The sequence below is a fragment of the Podarcis gaigeae genome (assembly GCF_964106915.1).
Source record: "Podarcis gaigeae genome assembly, chromosome: 11".
Lineage (NCBI taxonomy): Eukaryota > Metazoa > Chordata > Lepidosauria > Squamata > Lacertidae > Podarcis > Podarcis gaigeae.
In genome coordinates this window covers 36,747,617-36,770,560 of record NC_139687.1, presented here as the reverse complement: position 1 = coordinate 36,770,560, position 22,944 = coordinate 36,747,617, and the positions used below count along the sequence as shown (strand labels likewise).

The 22,944-nt window shown below is 43.0% G+C and overlaps 2 long non-coding RNA genes across 3 annotated transcripts in view; one reads left to right on the top strand and one right to left on the bottom strand.

Annotated features, from left to right (window-relative positions):
* LOC310827555 overlaps positions 1 to 14,609 on the bottom strand; it is a 94,127-nt gene extending 79,518 nt beyond the window's left edge. The window contains exons 1-2 of the long non-coding RNA XR_014556403.1: positions 14,015 to 14,609; positions 8,317 to 8,412 (exon numbers count right to left, since the gene is read on the bottom strand). This is a non-coding gene — a long non-coding RNA (uncharacterized lncRNA). The remainder of the gene's footprint in view (positions 1 to 8,316; positions 8,413 to 14,014) is intronic.
* LOC310827585 overlaps positions 1 to 21,361 on the top strand; it is a 43,404-nt gene extending 22,043 nt beyond the window's left edge. Inside the window, exon 4 of one of the 2 annotated variants that reach the window (XR_014556442.1) lies at positions 21,202 to 21,361. This is a non-coding gene — a long non-coding RNA (uncharacterized lncRNA). The remainder of the gene's footprint in view (positions 1 to 21,201) is intronic. The other variant, XR_014556443.1, reaches the window with a different exon arrangement.
* Positions 21,362 to 22,944: the final 1,583 nt, after the last annotated feature.

Genomic DNA, 22,944 nt, shown 5'->3' with positions numbered 1-22,944 from the left:
ATGTCTGAAGTTGTATAAATGATGAGATGTTAATAAATTGGGGTGGGGGGGGAATAGGATTACAAACAGTATATTCAACATTAGCCATTTTCATCAACCTAACAACCTAAAAAATTAATGTTTGGGCTTCTATCTTATAGAATTTTTAAAATTTCAGTTTAAAAAAAATATATAAGCTTTCTTCCCATTCTACTATTGTGACTTACCACACTTTGGTAACTGTGAGAATTCATTCCCAGATTTAACACTCAAATCCTTTTTCTCATATATAATTCTTATGAAAAATTGATTTTCCAGCATTAGGTCATGTGACTAGATCCTAATCACATGAATATTAGACTGTTAGGTCCTCAGTGCAAGGACCTATCCTCTTGTACTCTGTACATTGTACAATGCACATTGATGGCACATATTATTTCTACTAATACTAATACTGTACTAATGAATGCTTCTGTTCTGATCTGCATGAGTAACAATTTCTTACAAAAAGGGTTTAAGAACTGACATATTAATGTATTTTTCAAATGAGAGACAAAGAAAGAAATTTTCACTTATGGTGAAACAAGAAACAAATGTTTCTTTCTGTCCTAAAATGGGAGTGCATTCTCAGAAATAGCCAGCCAGACATAGTGCATTTTTGCTAAATACAAGCTCTCTGTTTAGAGGCAGTATACCTCTGAATACCAAACACTGGGAATAAATAATAAGGGAAAGCTTTTGCTTGTATGTCCTGCTTGCCAACTTCCAGAGGAATCTTAGCCACCCACTGCTGGAAACAGGATGCTGGTCTACACTGTACCATTGGGACTTTCCTTATGTTCTTACATTGAAATGGATTCTGCAAGGCGGGTCCATTTGTGCACGAAGCTAATCAGATGGCCCATACTTTCACCCACTTTCACAGTTGTGGGAAAATGATTGCTTGTACATGAGAGCATAAGCAAGGTTCTTATTGTTACAGGGTGATTTCATAGCTAGAAGCATCCTTGGAGCATGAACAGTGCGTGGACAGCTCGTGCTGTCCTATATGATTGGCTAACGTGGCATGGCCTGATCTAGTGCGAAGGTCCTTATCTGCTTGCTAGAACAAATTGCTTGGCTTGTATTTTGTATCTTTCTGATTTCACACAATAAAAGCTGTGCTGCATGAGCCCTAGGGGCGGCCATATTTCGGAACCTACTATGGTGTGAGACTGATTTTTCCTTGAATGCCGAGCTGCAACTCGACAATTGGTGCCCCGTGTGACTGCCTTCGGACTTCACGTTGTCTTATTCAGCGCTCACCAACACGTCGTTCATCCACGTAGTGGATCCCTGATGAGTGCTCCCGTGTGATTTCTTTCGGACTTCATGCTGTTTTACAACGTTCAGCCTCACCTCGCCTGCCAGGACTGCAGACGCGTCGTTCATCCACGTTGTGGATCCCCGGTGAGAGCTCCCGTGTGAATGTGATTCTGGACTACGTTACGGATTTATCAGCACTTATCTCCGCCCGGACAGGGCAAAAGGCGCCTCCCTCATCCTCCTAAGGATCCCTCCGGTAAGTGCTCCCTGCTCCTTTGCAACTCTTGCAATCATGGGAAAGTCTCTCTCTGCACCACAGAAAAAATTTTATAAAGACCTTAAATTCCTTTTGGCCAGTAACAACCTTGCTGTTCAGAAAGCTGACCTTAAGTCCCTTATAATAGCCCTGGACACTCACTGTCCCTGGTTCCCCCAGGACGGAAATTATGCGTTAGACGATTGGAAAAAAATTGGACACTTTTTTCAAAATCATCCTCAGATTGATGTCAAAGTTTTGCATGCCTGGTCTAACGTCTACAAAGCTATGTCGTGCTTAACTCCTTCAAACATTCTTCTGGCTGCCGCAACAGCTTCTTCGCCTGCCCTCCCAGCTCCCGCTTTGCCTGCCTCAAACCTGCCTCCTAAACCACCGGACATTTGCCCTTCGGCTCCTCCTGTCACTCCCCTGCATTCTTCAAATTCTGCAGCACCCCCCGCTCTTCCACCTCCTCCGCCCAAGGCATCTGGCACCGCTTCCACCCCACTTCAAGAATCTCTTCGCGCCGCTGCTCCGTTGCTAGCTTTTGATTCTACAACTCCTAATCTTTTTCCTGTGATTGCTCCTGCCGCGCCAGGGGGAGGCCCAGCCCGGCACGAACAGTTTGATTTGAGATTCATAAAAGAACTGTATTCCTCTGTCCAGAACAATGGCTTGCAATCTCCTTACACCTTGGGCTTGTTTGCCACTATTTTTCAACAAAATTTGATACCAGAGGATGTTAAGCTGTTGGCCCGCACTGTAATGCAGCCTCATCAAATGATTTTGTTTATACAAGCTTGGCACTGGGCCTGCCAACGTCGTGCAGATGGGATTAGGAATAATCTTAATAATGTTGCATTGGCTAATCATCAGGCTGCTTTGGCTGCTGCCGCTGCTGGTGCCGCACCACCGCAACCCCCCGTCATGTTAACCCAAGCTGATGTCCTCGATGGATTAACGGGAGGAGGCAATTTTCTTACTGCTGCCCAACAACTAACTCTCGATCCTCAATATTGGGAGGCCACTACGGCTGCTGCTCAGGAGGCCTTGGCTTCTGTCCCTGATGACAAAACTGAGCGCGATGGCCGATGGGGGAGCGTTAGACAAGGTCCTACAGAGCCCTATGGACAATTTGTCGATCGCTTGTATAACACCCTTAAACGGCAAGTTCAGGACGTAGCAGCCCAAGCAGTGATTGTCCGCCAGCTTGCGTTTGATAATGCGAATGAGGACTGTAAGCAAGCACTACGCCCTTTGCTGGCAACTCCCAATGTAGCCATTGCAGATATGCTTAAAGCCTGCCAATCGGTGGGGACTGAGATACATAAAGCTCGCTTGCTAGCCGCAGCTCTATCCTCCACTGTGTCCAAAAATCCTGCAAAGGATAAAACCTGCTATGGATGTGGCAAAGTGGGCCATTTTCGTGCACAGTGCAGATCTAATACAGAGCAAAGTCGTCCTAGCACAAAATGCCCCATTTGCAAAAAAGGTTTCCACTGGGCCAATCAGTGTCGCTCCGCCACGCCTCAACAGAACCAGCAAAATCAACCGACGGGAAACCGGCAGTCGGGCCCACCCCGGGCCCACGCTCAACAATAGGGGATCCAGCGCATTCTCCAGCCATCTCACCTCCGGCCTTGCCCCGCCTCCTTTTAATTCAGGACTTATACCTGCCAGTCCCCTATGTACCACACCAAGTCAGAGTGACATTAGAGGCTGGTTTTTCTTCTTCAGCACAGTGCCTTGTTTTTCCACTGTCAGAGGTTTTGCAGCATGGGATTCACCTTGTTCCAGATGTTTTACATGGATTACAACAAAATGACCCCTATGTGACTGTATTTTCTGATCGCCAGGCACGTTTGCAATCAGGTTCTCCTATAGCAAAGCTCATATGCGTCCCAGGGCCAACCCAGGACCATGACCCCCTTGTTGCTGCTACCTTCCCAGTCACAGAGAAGCGTCCAAAGATCCAGATGACCCTTGGGGGTCGCACGATTGAAGGGGTTTTGGACACGGGGGCAGACTGTTTTGTGATTGCTATTAAGGATTGGCCCTCCGCCTGGCCACTTGAGCCAGCTTCCTCTGTTATTGGCGTTGGTGGCGCTGCAGCTGCCCGACGCAGCAGGAACCCTATTTTGATTCAAGGCTCACAAGGCTTTGAGATGACTATCTTACCACTGGTTCTGGACATTCCCGTCTCCCTTTGGGGGCGAGATCTGCTTGCTGCAGCGGAAACTACAATTTCTACAAATTTATGCTGAGGGCTGCCCCTGCCATGCCCCGGACTGCGCTTTCTCTCTGCTGGACCACAGACACCCCCGTATGGGTGGATCAGTGGCCCTTGCCTAGACAGAAGCTTGCAGTGGCAGCCCAGTTAATTACGGAACAACTTGAACTGGGGCATATTGAACCTTCCACCAGCCCATGGAATACACCCATCTTTGTCATCAGAAAAAAGGCATCTGGACAATACCGTCTTTTGCACGATTTACGAAGGGTTAACAACCAATTGTGCCCTATGGGGACCTTCCAACCTGGCATCCTAAATCCCAACATGTTGCCACAAGACCATCAGCTTGCAGTCATCGATCTCAAGGACTGTTTTTTTTCTATCCCTTTGGCACCACAAGACAGACAGCGTTTTGCATTCACCTTGCCGGTCCTGAACAACTCCAAACCAACCAAGCGCTATCAATGGACGGTTCTCCCACAAGATTTTACGCCTGCTGAACTTCATTTCCGGAAGGAGGAAGTATTGCAACGCCCTTTAGTGTCTTACAGGTTGCTTCCAGATCCACAGTGGAAGGGTCCAACTTCCTTGATTTCCTGGGGTCGCGGGTTTGCGGCAATTGACGTAGACGGAGTTCCCCGATGGGTTCCAGCCCGCTGCGTTCGACCCTGGCGCTCTTCTGTTGCCTCGTCTTCGCCCAAGGAGACACCAGCACCTTGAAACCGTATTTTACGCTGTTTGCCAGTGATGACCTCTCACCTGACCTCAACCCGCATTGCAGTTGGAGACATCGCCATATTGATGTGCCCTGGATAAAGTCAGCTTCCACAGCGGTTCCAGTGTTTCCTGGCACGTTGAAAGGCCGTCTTCAACCCTATCGCGTTGGCCCCCCTTCCCCCTGGGAAGCCACCGTTTCTACCACTTATCGTTACAGTTTTGCCGCCTCTTGTCTGGGAAATGAACCTGGCTTTGAAGGATGCCCTCGTCAGACCGGCATCGCTTGGGTTTTGCCCCCCAATAGCGACCATCCCATCTGTGTCTCCACGTTTCGTTGGGTTTGGATTTTTGGCTCAACAGTGCACGGAGCAGTACATGAGGCCTATTTACAGCAAATGGGCTCCTGTATCTGCAGGAATGGCTGTGTGGCTTCTCCTGGTTTGTGGTTTTTACATGCCAACAATCGAGCCACGAAATATCACGCAGGTTGCTCGGAAACAGCTATTGGAATAATTTACCATTCTCACCCTTATTGCCCCCCCGAGCAACCAATATGGCATCATCCTGAGTGGCCCCACAATTCCACTTCAAACGGATGGAGCCTCTCCGTGAACTTTGTAAAACGCCGCTTTCGTCGTGCTGCTTTTTTGCAGAAGGCCAGGAGGCCTGAACTTTATCATCAGATTTGGACTAACAATACTTACGTTAGAGACATTAATCATTTTGCTTCTATGCTTAACCTTTCTGATTGTTGGATGTGTATGCATATCCCTCCTCAATCAAAAAGATCTGGCATTTTATTACATGGTATTCCTATAAATGCTTCATATAAGATTAGCAATAATATGAAGGACAATCGCATAAGTTTACCTCCTGTATTTCTATCGCTTGTAGAATTAGCTCCTTATTGTTTTCATTTTAATCACAATAGCAAAAAATTTTTAGGTCATTATCCATATTGTAATTGGACACATGAATACATTAATGGATCTTCTTGTTTTCTTAATGTTACAACCATGAGTGGCAGACCAAAGGTTTTAATTAATAATGTCACAACTTACATGACCTATGAACAACAAGCTGCGTGTAGAGACTTTTATGTTTGGTTCGACTGGATGAGAAAGAGCAGCAGAACTACATGTTTGCTTCAATCTGATTTATGGTTATTTTGTGGCACACGTGCCTACAAAGAAATCCCCTCTGCCTTTTCTAGTACCTGCACGTTAGGTATAATAGTACCCTTGGTATATAAAATAGATAAGCTCCCAGCGGTCCGTTTGCGTAACAGAAGGGAAGTACTATCACCTATTTCTCAATATACAGGGACGGCCATCTCTAGGTCCCTTCTGCCTTCTTTAGGTGCAGCCATGAATTACCGTGATTTGCATAAATTGGCAAACTGGACAGAAAATTTGTTTAATTCCACCATTTTGGCTTTAAAAATGATTAACAAAGAAATATCAGAAATAAGAAATGTAGTTCTTCAACATCATTATGCTTTAGATGTGATCCTTGCTTCTAAAGGTGGAATTTGTGCCTTAATTCATTCTCATTGCTGCATGTATATAACTGATCAATCAACCAATATCTCTGCTACTATTGATCATATGGAACAAATGATAGCCCATAATCCTTTGAATCCACCTGAAGGTTTTGATCCATGGGAATGGTTGTCTTCTTGGTTACCTAATGGATTATGGTTAAGAAAAATATTATTGATTGTAATTGCATGTGTTGCTGGTTTCATTATGGTGTGTTGTTGCATTCAATGCATACCCTCTTTGATTTCCCAATGCACTGCATGGTGGTACCGACCACGGCCCACCACAGGGATTACAAGAGGAATTTATGTTGCAAAGTGTAGACGTTTAGGCAATGAAGTGTACGAATTGGACTAATGGTCCCTCTTTTCCTCTAATAGTATAAACAAGAAAAGGGGATATGTGGGAAAATGATTGCTTGTACATGAGAGCATAAGCAAGGTTCTTATTGTTACAGGGTGATTTCATAGCTAGAAGCATCCTTGGAGCATGAACAGTGCGTGGACAGCTCGTGCTGTCCTATATGATTGGCTAACGTGGCATGGCCTGATCTAGTGCGAAGGTCCTTATCTGCTTGCTAGAACAAATTGCTTGGCTTGTATTTTGTATCTTTCTGATTTCACACAATAAAAGCTGTGCTGCATGAGCCCTAGGGGCGGCCATATTTCGGAACCTACTATGGTGTGAGACTGATTTTTCCTTGAATGCCGAGCTGCAACTCGACACACAGTATCAGTCACTTGTTTGGGGGATGGAGATGATTCAAAGTACCCCATTCCTATGTCCCCATCAATAGGTGATCATTGCACTTTTACATAAAATACATTTAAGCCTGCCCCTTGTTCTTGAGGTGCAATATGGTTGTCAATGCAGAACAGATAGTTGAAGGGAGCCATTTTTAATCAAATTATGTTCCAATGTTGCATTCATTCTGAATTAAGGATGTGGGAAATTATATTTTTTTTTAAACGACAAAGATTATGCACAAATGATGGTGCTTACTGCCTGCTACAGTAAGGCAATGCCACTCTTATGTCAGCAGTGTTGCAGGGATATTGACCTTAGTGTTGCAAACAGATCTGGCAGCTCAAATGATCAACATGCCAAGGTTCAAATGCAGCATGTTTATAACCAGAGAAAATAAATGATTCCTAGGAGAGAGAGAAAACTTTTTGAGCAGCTGATTGCATTTTATGGACTTAAAATAGCTGATATCATCAGTGTGCTACACATGGCAGAGAGAAATAACTAATTAACAGGGAATTCCCTATGAAAACATAATTCTAAAGCATTTTGGCTTCACATTTCAACAGATGGACTGCAGAAGATACTAGAGGGGGTGGGAAACCAAGCTGAGCCAACTAAGTGATGGTTTTCTAGCCAAACCAGAAAATATTTTTATTCTTATTTTGACAAATCAGAAAAGAATTCAGAGCCAACATTTCCAAAGATAGGAGCCTGCAGAAAGGCTTCTAAATTCACGCTTCCAAATCCAGGACCCCATGTAAGTGGCTTGATTTTCCCCCAAACATAATGACAAACAGTCCCCATTGATTTCCCCACAGCAGAGAGAATGCTTAGAGACAGATAATGAAAGGGTGTGAGCCTACCATCCCCAGAAGGCTCTAGGGGAAAACCCTAGTCAGATAGTTAATTTAAGTGAATTGATCATATGTCCCAAGCATTTGAAGCCAAAATCTTAAGTGAAAGAAAGTAGAACTTTGGCTGTTTCTATGTTATCATGTAAAGTCTATGAGGTCCAGTGTGTAAAAGGCTGGGCTTGGATCCCACATCCTCTCCTGATGGAGGACTGTGTCAGTACACACCACGTTCATTCAGACAGTCATCCGCAAACTGGAGGGTTAGGGACAACTGAATTCTACTATTGAGCAATGACCCGTTCCCATCACAACTCTACCTGCAACCACTTTTCACTGGATTGCAATAGCTAGGTGCAATGCAGAGAAAATTTAATGCCTTTCCATTTCATTGATTTCTATAGTATTTGAACATGCTTAGTTTCCTTGGGATTGTGTCCGCTATTCTTGTAACTCCATAGTGCCAGATGTAGAACAGAAAATAGGTACTGATATAGTGAAAAATAACAAATAAATAAAAATGGAACAATTTTGAGCCAAAACAAAACTGAGTGAGTTATTTCAACTATTTCCGATTACCATTCCAGGTGCCAAAAATAACAAACAAGAAATCACCCATCTATACCAGATTTGATTTTATTAGCTCCAAAGTAAAGCTAGTCTGACTGCACTGCTAATAACACATACCTGTTCCTTTGTAACGGATGGAAGTACAGCCTTGCAATTAGCTGATATCTATCCTAGTTCTTCATCACTGGAGCTGGCAGAGTATACAAAATTGACCTAAAGAGAAAAACAAAGGAGGCATGTTTTTAACTTTGTGGCTTTTTAAAAGCATGTTCTAGAAGATTACAATGTAGTCTCTACAAAAGCACTAATAAAGCAGTAATATAATAGGGAGCATTCAAAATCCATATTAGAACAATACCTTTATCAGGCTCTGTCAGAAAAACAGTAATGCACAGTGGGAAGAAAAAACTTTGATTTTTAAGCCATGAAATCTACATCTAATCATTGTCTTAGGATGAAATGGGAGAGGTGGTACCAGGCATTCAAATGAGGCTATGCTGGGATATTTGCACATATACCATACCTGCTGGTAACAAAAAGCATAACAATGGCTTGTTCTCCATCTCTTAAAACATAAGAACTTACTCTAAGCAAGCAACAGAAACAACAAAAAGCCCTGTGACACCGTAAAGGCTAACATATTTATTACAGCATAAGCTTTCATAAACTAGATCCCACTTCTTCAGATGCACGAAATGCTATCCTCAGTTGGTATGTGTGTGTGTATAAATATATTTTAGGGGGGTTAAAAAATGTAAACACTGGGGTCAAGTGTCAATGACATGCAAAAGTGTAGTTGGTGACCATTCAATTACAGCTTAAATGTACACAAAATAAGTACAGTGATCATTTGCAAGTACAGTAGCTATAGAATGATCCTACAGGTACCCAATTCTCAATGGCTTTACAATCAAACACCAGTACTTTGAATCAGGGCTAGAAGTGAGCCAACATTAACTGCTTAAACCAAGGATGGTAAACCTGTGACTTGCCAGATGTTGTTGGACTCCAACTCCCATCAGACCCAACTAGTATGGACAATGGTAATTTGAGTATTTATTTTGATTATTTAATTTCTATACCACTTAATATACTAAAAATATCTCTACACAGTGTACAAAATACTGAAGCAACAGACAACTTAAACAAAATATTACAAAATTATGCACTTACATATAAGAAGTAATACAAAGCTACAAATATATAAATCAGTATCAATTCATTTTCCTTTTGACACACTCTCCCTCTCAGCCGCCTCCATGTTCTCACCCAAGGTCCAAACAAACTCTCAGCTCACCCAGAAAAGTTTCATAATGAGAATAGTTCCTGGAAACAGCAGACATCATCCTAGTCTCTCACTTGAGACTGTTTTTTATGGGCAGACCCAAGGTGGGTGCCCACAGCTGTGTCCCATTCAGCTGCACTGTCTCCAACCAGTTCCAGGTACAGCAGCTTTATTGAGCTTTCCAGAGGGACCAGAGGATGGGAATAGGGCTCTCCACCACTTACAGCTCTTTTTTCAACCTCTATCCTCTCCTCCTTCTCCCTTAGCTGCTTATTATTCAACACAGGGTCCCCATTCCTAGCTTAAGCACCAACAAGGTGGTTTCCCACTACCTGATCCTAGTTAGCAATCTTGCAGCTATATTCTTGCTGTACTTTACAGCAACTTGCAACACTTTGGAAAACTGCTGAAAGGCTACTTGTGCTTCTAAAGAGAGAGTTGGATCTAGGAGTATCCCCAAACCACAGAAGTTATTCTTTAGAAATGCAACCCTATCCAGAATAGGTTTGAATACCACCAGCCCACACAACCAAACTGACCACCAACATAACCTCCACCTTTTCTTATACACTTAATTACCAATCCCAGTCATTGGTTCAGCATTTTCACCACCTGACCAGAATTAGATGAAATAGGAAAAGCAGGAAGTTCTGTGTCATTCACATATGCTTGATGCCACACTACAGATCTCCTGATGACTTGACTTAGCAGTTTTTACAAAGATATTGAACAGCAGTCTCATGAAGATGGGGGTTAAGATCAGTTGTCTAGAAAGGCAATTGCCTAGAAATGTTTTTTATAATAATTGTTTTCCCCACCAAACTATCGGATTACCTGTAAATATAGACAGCCCCCAAAATATTAGATTTGGTCCACCTTTCAGGGATTTTCTGTACTCCATTTCAGCAAGTTATGTCTTTCCCTCTGTGCTTAGCGTTTCTGATCACCTAGAGTCTCAGGGACTAATCCTACAATTTGGCAGAGTGAGGCACACACCTCAGGTGGTGGTTTTCTGATGTACTATGAAAGATCACCTATTTGCCAATTAATAAGTTTATTATATTTGTTTTATACATTTACTACCATAGAGCTATCTTGCCCTCTCCATAGGCTCCTACATCTATGGTTTGAGAAGCTGAGATCTAAAGAACTACTTAAGCTCAGACAGCACAGTGGAGTCCTTTATTCGCCTCTTAAACTCCCTACAGTTTCAAAAGAGATTTGCTGTGCAGCATGGTGTGAGGCTAATGTTCAAGAGAAACAAATCTAAAGCCTCCTTGGGTTCATGGAACTAGTTTCACAGTTGTTTGGATCCTGGCCAGTATTGTCCCAACTATGTGACAATGTTAAGAGTTATGCATTACAAAGCTATGCTGTATACCTGCTAATACAGTGAAATACACACAGCTTTCCCACAAGCATACCACACCCCATCTCATGTACAATGCAGAAATACACTGAGGTAAGCCCTGGTTACCAGCAGGTATATGTGCAAGAGTCGGACAGGACTAAACAACAACAAAGCCCTGGTGAGCCCAAAGTCTCTAACAAGTCTGAATGACATACACAAGCAACAACAAAAAGGCTATTTGAGCTTCATGTTACAATTTTAGCAAGTACTCAACACAGTTCTGTAGCAAGTGCACATTATAACTAAAATATGAAGCAGTCCTAAAAATTTGATTAATAGAAAGGCAAGATAGAAGCATATTAAATAAATAAATTAAGGCAACATTAGTTTTGTTACCATCCTGAACTTGGCCATTGCAGGCTCTGTGACCCGGCTAATCAAGAACTTAGGGGCGCACTAAGCTGACCTTTATGAAAAAGAAGTGATGATCTCTGGCACTATTAAACAGTCCTTACAGTATGATCCTATATATGCTTGTTTGGAAGTAAGGCCACACTCCTACACACTCACACTTGGGAATAACTCCTACTGTATCAGTGGGGTATATACTTTTGTGTAGGCATACACAGGCTTGCTCCATAAGTCTCAAAGAGTTAAATGGAGAATTAACTTCCTATTATACATGTTTAGGATTGCACTGCAATCAAATGAGATTTCCCCCCCCTCTAAGTACACCTAATAGTGTAGCCTTTGGCTGTACACTTTCTACAATGGTTTTGCATGAAGGAATAATTTGGGAAGGGTAAGCATGCATGTCTATTTCAAAAAGAATGCAGGCACAAACAATCCCTGGTGTTTGAATCAGGATTTTCCACCAAGCACTCATTTTCTGCTGGAAACAGGTGTGCTTGCTACCTTTTTCATATTTGCAGCTCTGAAGCCACAGGTGTGCACAACAGTATCTTCTGGAAGTAGTATGAGATCAAGCCATATTGGTAATGGAAAAAAGAGGCCAAAGAACACTTATTGGAAGCATATCTCAACTTAAGAGCTCCCCAAACCACCCAATCACACGTACAAAAAAGAGAACACTGCCAAATGCTCAGCAGTAGCTCCATATACCTGTCCATTCACTGTTTACATTTTAATGGAAATTCTTTTCCATCCCTAACACAGCGTGCTTTAGAAGCCAAAAACAAATGCTGCATCAATGGAAGATGAATTTATATTGACCTTTACCAGGAAAGCACTGTAAGACAGAGCACTTAAGCATTTAGAGTGCAGTACATCTTCACATATTATGCAGCTCCATGGCAATAGGGAAAGTGCTAACCCAGTAAAGTTACCCAGGGAACATAAAATGAAGTATATAAAACTCTCTAGCGGAATGTTATATAATATTCCCAGGTCAGGATTTGCAACTTTTGAAGACTTCTTTGTTCCATCTGGACAGGGGGGAGATTTGTGGATTCAGAATTCAATATATATATACATTTTTAAGTGCCATAAATATAGACTTGCTTTCTTTTAATGCCTAGCTACAAATCGTAAGAGAAAATATTAGTGGTAAAACTGGGCTCATACTCCTTAAGTCTCTATCACCAAAGTAAGTCCATTCATTCAAATAAAACAACTCAGTATGTGATTTGCAACTTGAGTTTAAACCTAATAATTAAACTGTTTCAAGAGTATGTATTTCCTGCATGAAAAGTTAAATATTACATGTACTTGAAAACTGCAACCAAACGTTTAACAAGCTATTTAAATATGAATGTGTGCTGAATAATATTAAAAACTCACCACCCCCAACCTTCACATTCTTGGTTAATAGCACTTTTAAGTCCACCTTCCCACAAAGAACACACACAACTATCCTGTGTTTAGGTCCAGAGAGAGGTTTTTCTTTTAGCTGCTCACAATGCTTTTTATCTGTTCTTTACATCAACTCACCATCCCTCACTACACAGAATTTCTAGTCTAGAATAGGGATTCCCAGCATCCAGAATATGTAAACTAGAATTCCCCTCATTCTTGACCATTTGCTATGATGGCCAGGGCTGATTCACAACTGGGAGCCACCAGGTTGGCCACCCCAGGTCTGAATTGTACATGGTTCCCCCCCCCCCTATACCAGCTGAACCACTGCTTCCCTTGACAAGGGCCAGCCCAAAACATTGGGCTACCTGAAGCAGATAAAACAAAAAAAATTCCTTCCAGTAGCACCTTAAAGACCAACTAAGTCAGTTCTTGGTATGAGCTTTCGTGTGCATGCACACTTCTTCAGATACACTGTATCTGAAGAAGTGTGCATGCACACGAAAGCTCATACCAAGAACCGACTTAGTTGGTCTTTAAGGTGCTACTGGAAGGAATTTTTTTTGTTTTGACTATGGCAGACCAACACGGCTACCTATGTGTAACTGAAGCAGATAGTAATTCTCTGTATATCATGTACAAAAGCCACCGAGACTGGCAGTTTAGTATCACTTCAACACTGACAATGGGACAACACCCTCCATGATACCTGAGTGCAGCAGGCTAGCTTAGAAGGCACAGGGTAGCCTCACTCTGCCCTGCCCTTGATAGTTCATCCAACAGGAGTAAACAGTATGTGAACTCCAACACATAAACACGTACAGCACACAAAGGCTTCCAACATACTTCCAATTCTTGTCTCAGGAAGTCACTGTTCAAATGTTAAGGAGTGGCTTATCTAAGGCCACTATTAAACTCACACCTGGCGACAACCTGCCCCGTTAGACCAAGAAACACAGTTGCGAGCTCATTACATTCCTTCATAGGTTTGAAAACTGACCTCCTGACCCTTCCTTCATTTTACTCAGTTTCATCTAGAAAACCAGTTTCCTAAACCACTTCTTCAACTGATGAGTGGAAACCTTTAACTGGGCTGCACAAAGCCCTACCTGCAATTGGCTATATTAGCTTTAGCCTTCCATTTCCTTATTTAGGAATGAGGTACTTTTTAAGAAGTAGGGAAATAAAAAGAATAAAATATGTGGGAATAACTAAAACCAGGGCAAATCATTATTTATATAGTGTGTGTGTATAAAGTGAATCCCAAAGTGATGTATAACTCAATCTCCTTCAAGCACCTCTAAACTTGGGATTTGAACCTTGGCCTAAGGCAATAATTATAAATCCAATTATAATAAACTCACTTTTCTCCCTCCTAACCTACGTAGAGAATATTTATTTTCTTATGCTGTTTTTTCTGGGGGGGAACCCTCCTCTTTCTCACGCCCGATTCTTCTTTTCCACAGGGTCTCTTCTGTTGAGCACCCACCCCTTAGGCTGGATCCAGACTCTGCCTTGCGTCAAAGGAGTTGTTAAGACGTTAACCCCAGCCGAGCGCGGGGACGTTAAAAAACGCCGCGACGCAATGATGAATGGGGTTGCTGGGCCGGCATCTTAAAAGCCCAGGCTTTGGCTTCTCTTTTAACTGTTTCAAACTGACAGAGCCATAGATCACACAAACGCGCCCGCTAAAAGGAGAGAGGCATTTGGCCATTTCGCTTAAGAAAATCACGCGTGCACGAGCCTGCTCAGCCTCTCAGCCTCTTCCGAGAGGAGGACCGGGCTCTTTTCTCACGCGCACCTGCGTAGGCATATGTGACAGAAAACGAACCGCGGGATACTAAAAAAGCAGCAGCTCTCAGCCATCGCCCGTCCCCCTCGGCACAAAGCGCGCGGACGCTACGCCTCCAGCGCTTTGCAATCACGCCTAGAAGAGGCTGAAGCGCTTGCGCATGCGCAGAATTTCCCGTTGTTTGGCGCGCGCGGCCGCGGCTCTTCCTGTTCCCCTCCCCCACCCACCCTTTCTCTCTTTCTCTTTTTTTTTCTTCTCTCTCTCTCTCTCTCTCTCCTCCTTGTGGAGAAGTTGGCGCGCTGCCCGCTCAGGCATTCAGCGCGAGCTCCTCAGGGATCAGCAAGCAAAGTCACAGTCTGCACAAACAGAGCTTTCAAATTCATAAAATTCATAGGATTTTTCACAAATGAATGAACACAATTTTCTACCAATTTCCTCATTATGCAAATATGCAAAATATCAAATTTAGGCCAATTAGGGTCCTCCACAGTCCCAAATTCACCCGTTTAAGCCATAATTGCAGAAACTATCAAATAATTACGGCCGCTAATTGGAAATATTTGTGACAGATACAACAAATTCTTGCACAAATTACATTTCATTTTAGGAACCACTGCGCGCCACTGAAATTTTATCGAAGTCTAATTTAACTTACATAATGAGTTGAATTGAGTACTTGTTATCAAATTTGAGCAATTCATAGCTCCGTAATGTGGAATGATCAAATAAATTAAAAGGGAATTTATTCAATATTTTTGTTGTGATCCTTTTTTTTCGAAACCATTGCTATTTTGTGGGGAATTTCCTTCCTCCTCTCGCTCCCGCTGCCTGAGGTGGCTGACATCTGTCATAAAAAAATATATTTTTAAAAAACAAAACAACCACCCCACCAGCTGCAGTGGGAAGGAGGAGGAGGGAAAGCAAGCAGCAGCAGCAGCCGCCGCGAGCTGCCCTGGTAGCTGACAAAAGAGGAAGGGCAACATTTCCAGTCATGGTTCCTTCCTCGCGCTATCATTCTTAGCCCAGAGAGAGAGGCAGCGAGAAATCATAATACAAACATGCTCGACTTTCCTGACAGGGAGGAGGTGGCGGGCAATAAAAAAAACCACCTCGGGATTTATTTCATTTACACTTCCGGGTGAATGGCGAGAACAAGAAGCGTGACTTGTGTGAACGGAATTGTGCTGACACCCTAAGCGCCCTTTCCCCCCGCCTGGCCCCGGGAAACTAAAAGGCGCTTCCCCTCAACTGCCTGCTCAATTCGAATTCCATCGCCACCCTTAGACCACCCTGCCCACGTGACTGTTTCTCGCCAATCCGATTTTAGGGTGAAGGCTTCAAACTTAACGCACTTTTGGGGGAGGGAGATTCCCACGGGAGCTGAATGCCAGCCTTAAAGATCAGGGTCTTTGGATGCCCATGAGCGTCTTTATCTGCCATTGTTTCCCATTTCTTCTTCGCCTTAGCCCTAAAGTTACAGTTCTAGACACAGGCTTTTAGGGGAAAATTTGTCGTGGCAAGCAAGCCCTACATTTAAACCAAAACCAAAACCACCCCCTTCTAACGGGGTGATATGATATCGATCAGAAAAGGTTTTGTGATGTGTGTCAGGTCCAACCTTCAGCGAGTCTCTCGTTAAGGGAATGCAGCCCAACGCCATTGGTTGGGTTCCCATGTTGTTTTAAGGCCATCCAATCGACCGGAATAAAATATTTTTGGCAACCAATCTGAATTAACGCACTTCCAGACAATCTAGTCTTGCAGGATGCAGGCCTTGTAGCCAGTCAAAATTCCATTTTTAAACAGAGGATAACCTGTTTACATTCAGGGATTCATCCAGAGAATATGTATATGTATATAAAGATGTAAGAGTGTGATTAACCTTTGCACAAACACATGTGAATTGCTCACCCAGCCTGTTATATCAAAACAGACTTTCACATATACTGTAACGTATGGGTATATATGGAATTATATGTCCAATAATTGTATATATTAGCATTGTATATTCTTCACAGTGGCCACTATTCAGTAGTGAGCCACACTTTCTTAAACCCACTGATATTAATGGAATTTCAGTGCATCACACTGTGCTCTGAATTATGGCCAGTTTGTTAGTGCCAATATGATCTATTCAGTACTGACATAACTATATATAATTATATGCAATACATATATTATGTATATGATATACATAATATATGTACTTCCTTAGTCAATGGTCAGAGAGTACTGTAGTTTATTATTATTGGCCCATTTTGCAGAAAATTCCTTAAATGCGAAAACAAAATGTGTAAGGCTCATAATACAATAATGCAATATATGGCACTCTATATATATGTATACAATGTGTGTGCTTGTACTATTATATATATCTCTGTATACCCCTGAGTTGCCCTCTCAAGAGAAGGTCAGCTCCCTGGCCAGAGACGTTATTTTTCTTCCTCACCGCCATTCTCACATCCACACACGCACCATTTTTAACTGCCTGTGGCCTCGTTGGCGGATTATAAATGTCTTCTTCTCGCTGTGATTTGTTTAATCCGTGGAAATGGTGCTGGTCCTATGTAAACAAGCCAAGTGCGGAATGAAGGCAGCCGCCCATGCGTGGCCAGCCTGCCTATTTGTCAGAAAACCTTCATAAATACTGAGCCGGGGCTGGGCAAGGATGTGATGTCTCCATTTTTGCCAGGAAAGGGCACGAGGAAGACAAAGCGAAGCAGTGCGCCGTGTAACCTTTAAGGGACAGATAGAGTGTTGTGCTGCTCTTCGCCAGAGACTCGCTCGCTCGCCCCCTCCCTCTCCCTCTCTCTCCCTCTCGGTAATTCACCGCCAGCGAGGATGGATGACGGGTTATCCAGAGTATCTAGACCCGTTTCTGCGTGCAGCATGTATGTGTGCAAAGACAAAGTGACGAAGACAGTCCAATAATATCTTCGTCCCTGAACCATTCTGCAATCCAGCTCTAATTGTCTGGCAAGCTGACACGCTCGCATCCAGTTGTGGGGCTTTTGTGGGGTTTGGAGCGGAAAACGTGGCCCATCCAGCTTGGTAGGCGCACCCAGAAAGCGTCGGATCGTTCTGTGAAGAAATTCGCCTTTCTTTCTTTCTTTTTTCAAAGGTTTACTTTTTCAGTTATCCGTGTTGCTGGACAATACCTTGTTATTTTCTTAGGCTCTGCTTCGCATTGATCCGATCTTGTGTCCGTGGAGATTTTAAGAGAAACACATATGTGTCTGATCAGAGCAGCAATTACCTCCTGTAATTATTACAGTCCTTATTTATTACAAAAAAGTGAGAAAATGTCGAGTATTAAAACGTGAAAGCAGCTATTAATCAAACCTTTACACCTTCTTTAGCTCAGGCGTGATGGTGGGTATTATCATAAATCTACTCTGATAGTAACACAAGAATAATGAGTTCAGTAATGATAGCGATGATGATGATAATGATTTTAACCAACAAAGAATAGTGTAGATTTATTGCTAATAACGTGGTACAGGAACCTCTTCATTAAAAATTACCTATATGTACTCCTCATGGTTGAAGATGAGATTGCCAGGAGTTGTTTGGGTGCGTTATGGCGCTCCAAACAACTGCTAAGGAGCAGCAACTTGAACTACACTAGCGAATGGTGACCCGGAACTACTTATAATGCCGATTTCTAAAATAGGCAGCTCGATATACACTGTTCAGAAACGCCCCTAAATAATTCGGCTTAGTTCTCGTCTCTCCCCTACCCACCCGCAGCAGGAGAGCTAATTCGGGTATAACCTCCTCCATACACATACACACACACAAACACGTGCGAACGTGTTATGCCCCAGTCAGATTCCTGGAGAACACATACATGCATTTGGCCTTGTTTAGAGAAAGGGAGACAGAATTGTGAATGCCGAAAGGCACACTTGGCCCCAACCCTGCGAATGAAATATACCCACCTCCCAAGCTACAGGGAAGCAAGTCCTCTGCACAAGACTTTAACTCTACTTGCTTATGAGAATCTTGTTTTAGCTCAGCAAATTTGAAAATATTTGCATTAAGGGGAGGGAGCAAAAACAGCTCTCCCCAAAACTTCAAGGGGGTTCATTGATTACATTTTTTGTTTTGTTTTGAGTGGAAGATCGACCTGATTCTGGCGTGGTAGATTTTAGTTCGTCGCTGTTTCATTGCCTTTACGGGAAGGACTGTGGAGTAAATGTACTGGGGTTGTATATTGCTGAGTTCGTAGGAATTATTGGCTTCTGTGTTTAAGAGGATAGAGAAGGAAGGCTTGGTGCAAGGAGATGAGGGTTAGACAAGCGGTCGGTACAGTTTGAGGATACACACACCTGAGCCATTACAGCGCACAGAATTAATCAGTATTTGGGGACCTAACAGACAATGGGGGCTTGCTGTCATGTCTTCGCCTCGCCACAGAGCAAACGCAAAGGCAAGTCGGCGACAGCGCCTGCGCTCATGCGCTCCTTCCACTAAAAACAATAAAGGTCATTTTCTACTGAAGTCTGACGTGGATGCTCAAACACACACACAGGCTTTGTGGAGTTTGTCCTCATATTTAAAGTTTAAAGTCTTCACGAATTTTATAGGTATTCAGGTAAACGCGATCCCCCCCCCCCCCAATTCAGGATATTTGGAAAATAAACTCACTATTGGGTCTGCTGCCACCATAGTTTTATGCATTTCATAAGTCTTAATTCCTCTCATCCCTAGTTTTAAGGAGTTATATCGACATTATTTCACAGGTATTGAATCTTACCCAGTCCTTACACATCGATACGTTTATTTTACCTAGTTATGTTCCACCACCCATTTAAAGGGTAGAGATGTTAGTGGTTTGTTTGCTTTTTAAATTATCTTTCTTGTTCTCGGGTTTGTTTGTTTGTTTGTTTGTTTTTGTTTGTTTTGGATATTTTATCGCAAATATGGAGAGAACATTTTTTTTTTACAAAACACCATGAGCTAATAAGATTGAATGTAAAATAATTTATATATCACCCATTAACAAAACCCTGATTCTCCAGAATCACCAAGGGAGTAGGCAGAATACCTGGGAGTATGTCACAGAGACTTACAATCATATCATGGTTGAATTAGCGTTTGGAGGAAACTTAAAGGACATCTAGTCTGCCCTACTGCTCAATGCCCACTTACTTGAGGAAATCCAAGAGCCCTTATTACGATATCAGTAGTAATTTGGCTATTTACCTCAGCGAAACGTGACTTACTCTCTTTCTAGCTGCTTGTGTGTATTGCAGGAAGCTGTAGCAGGTAAAGATTCAGGCTTTGTCGGGTCTCTGGAGAGAGTGACGAAAAATAACCACCTCCTCCCCAGTTATACTCCTCTCTCTATTATTTTAAGAAATATCAGCCTTTAAAGTGATAACAAAATTTCCAAGATTGATTCACGATGCGCCCAATATAATACTGACATAATTGCCTTGTGTTACATAATAAACAAAACATCTGTAGCATTATAACCTTGGTGATGAGTTATGAAACCAAGGTATGGGCCAATTAGCTGGCTGGTATTTTTATTTTTTTTAAAGTAAGACTCTATAAACATCGGTTTTAAATTGTCCTAATTAGTAACTTGCTCATTAATTAACTTTCTGATTAATTGTGTAGCAATCTAATTTGCAGATGAGGCACTTCAACAGTAATACCTTGTAACTCCTTCGCTTGTCTTTAACATTCTCCAGCATTCAAGGCCGTCTTAGACCGGCTGGCCATTCTAGTTACAAGGGAAACGTGATGGTGATGCTTATTTGAATATGGCAGTAAGAACAGGCCAGGGACAAAGCAGTTGCGAAGAAAATGCGCACTCATGGAAACTACTATACTATCATTATACTAAGTGCATTATACTAAGTGCATTGTTTTAATTGGATTATGGGACCCGTCGCAATTTTACAGTACAGTCTATCTGAAACTTTTTATATTTTGATGTTGAACTTCACTTACTGCGTCCACTAATCCAGTTAAGCCAGGTCTTTTGGTCTTGGGCTGCTGTCAAATGTTTAAAAGACTGATGAGAGCGCTGTAACTGGAGTTACCCAAGCCCATTCCATAAATTATGCCAGTTACTGTTATGTAACTTTAAAGACCTGATTCTTAATAGATTTACTTGTAAACAAGCCCGATGCACCTAATCGGAATTTACTTTGGAATTGTGTGTTGGGGTCCTTTTTACTAAGTGACTGGGAGTAATGAATCCATTGACAGCCACAAATTAACAAAAAGGAAAAAGCAGCACACACCCAACACCAAACTTTCAAGCCAGTCCAATTGATTTCAAGGAAGCCTCCTTTCAGCTAAGCGTGCTTAAGGAAGCAATCTTCAAATGCGACTTTTAATCGGACGAGTACGATGTTGGTGGCACCTTTGTCAGGCTGACTTCACCTCTGGTTTCGAGGAATGCGCTGAAGGTGATTCCTCCCAAGCCATGCATTATTCTCTTGCCTCATTTAGGCGAGAGAAACTCTCCGCTTCTTTTTATACCTTCCACTTGCCCCACTATTGAGATTCTCAAATCAAGCGACTAATTGAACCATTAACCAGTTAAATTCGAGTCAGTTAATCAACTTAAAACCCAAACTGGGATGCTAATGGATGGTAATAACAGATCAGATTCTCTCTGTATATTTCATGCTATTTGTGTGTGTGTGAAGGTGCAATGTAGCTTTAGCATTTCCCTTCTCAATCAGTAACCTTTTCTCCTCCTCCCCCCCCTCCCAAATTTTGTTTTTCTTACCACAGGTGATTATGAGAAGCTGGAGGTAATGTAATAACACCAGACAATAAAGAAATAGCGGGCGACATGTAAACCACAGGGTTGGCTGGAATTGAAATATCTCATGGATGGTTTGATATATTTGCATCAGAAAGCCGGGCAAGATTTTCCTGGCTTCCCCCGATTGGCTGCGTTTCCCCCACCAGAGCTATTGTGGCCCGGGTTTGTCTGTGGGGGGAAGAAAGCGAGAGAGAGAGAGAGAGAGAGAGAGAGAGAGAGAGAGAGAGAGAGAGAGAAGAAAAGCCTTTCCCCCTTATGGCAGATCATTCTCTAAGTGAATAGAGATGAAGGCAGGGATATTAAGTGACTCTATAAAACATCCCGGACACAATTGTGTGATTGATGGAGGACAAAGTGGGAACAGCAGGACACACGATCCTGGGAGAAGGCGCGCTGTCAATGCGAGAAACCCATCTCTGGAAACAGCTTCTCCTGGAGGAGTTTGCAGTCTATTTGTATGAGTAATCAGCTGAGCCCCCTCTCTGTCAGCCGTGTTTACTCACTGATTTTCTCAACAAGACAACCATTGACACTGGATGGATGGGGCTAATCTGGCGCAGAACTGGCGGCTTTGCAGAGGCTACAGGTCGAAAATGGAGCGCCGCGCCAGCTTCACCTCGCCTAATCTAGCGGCTAATATTTATTAGAGCCAATTTAGAGCGCTGCTCTCGCAAAGAGCAAGCAAAGGCGCGGCTACAATTAATAACGCCACCATCGCCCATCAGATGAATATAGAAATATAGGACGGCGAGGAGAAGGAGGGCGGGTGCTCGGGAGAAATCTATAACCCCCCCCCACCCTCCCCCCGAAAAGTGGTCCGCTGCCAAAGGCTCCAAGAAATGCCCAAAGCAACTCCCAAGGAAAGCGCTTGGCGAAGTGCATTTGCGCGGGTCCTGCGATTCCTTCGCCATTGTGCCCAGCGAGGGGGAGGGGCGGGGGGGCGGGGAGACATCCGCTTGCTCCATGGTCTTTTGTGTTGCAAAGATGCGCACCTCCAGCTTCCACAGGCTGCCCGGAGCACCAAATAAATATAGGTTAGTCCTAGATTCAAGCGTTTACACACACATTTGGGCCATAAACATATATTGCCTCCCTACCAATATTTACCCTTGTGATTACAGTCCGGAAGGAAGAGTGAGGCACCCGGAGAACGAAGACACACACACACACACACACACACACACACACACACCACAAACAAAAACGGGAGGGTAACGTAGCAAAATTATCTACAAACTGAAATGGATATGAAGTATATCTTAGATCGCTGGTGTACATCATTAACAATGCTCTATGGTCATGTGTGCACATTCCCCTCTATTTGTGCCTGCCTATACAATAATAATGGGTGCCTGGCCCATTAATGTATCTTTATCTGCAACAGACATACAAGGACTTGCATAAAGGGTTTGCTGGTACATTGGAGAGGGCTCCTTGATTACCCACCTGGAATAAGCGGTCAAGTTGCATATCAACATCTGTTCGACTAAACGCATTACATGCACAGGCTGGGGTTATTTGCGTGATACAGATGCTGATGCTACACACATGGACACACCAAAATGGAATTATGCAAACTGTTATATATGTATGTAATATGAACATCTGTTATATTAATGGCTCATATAAATGCACATACACAATGCCAGAGTAGCCTTAGTGGATGGAATGTGGATTCAAATCCAGGATACAAATCCCTCACAGCCCTC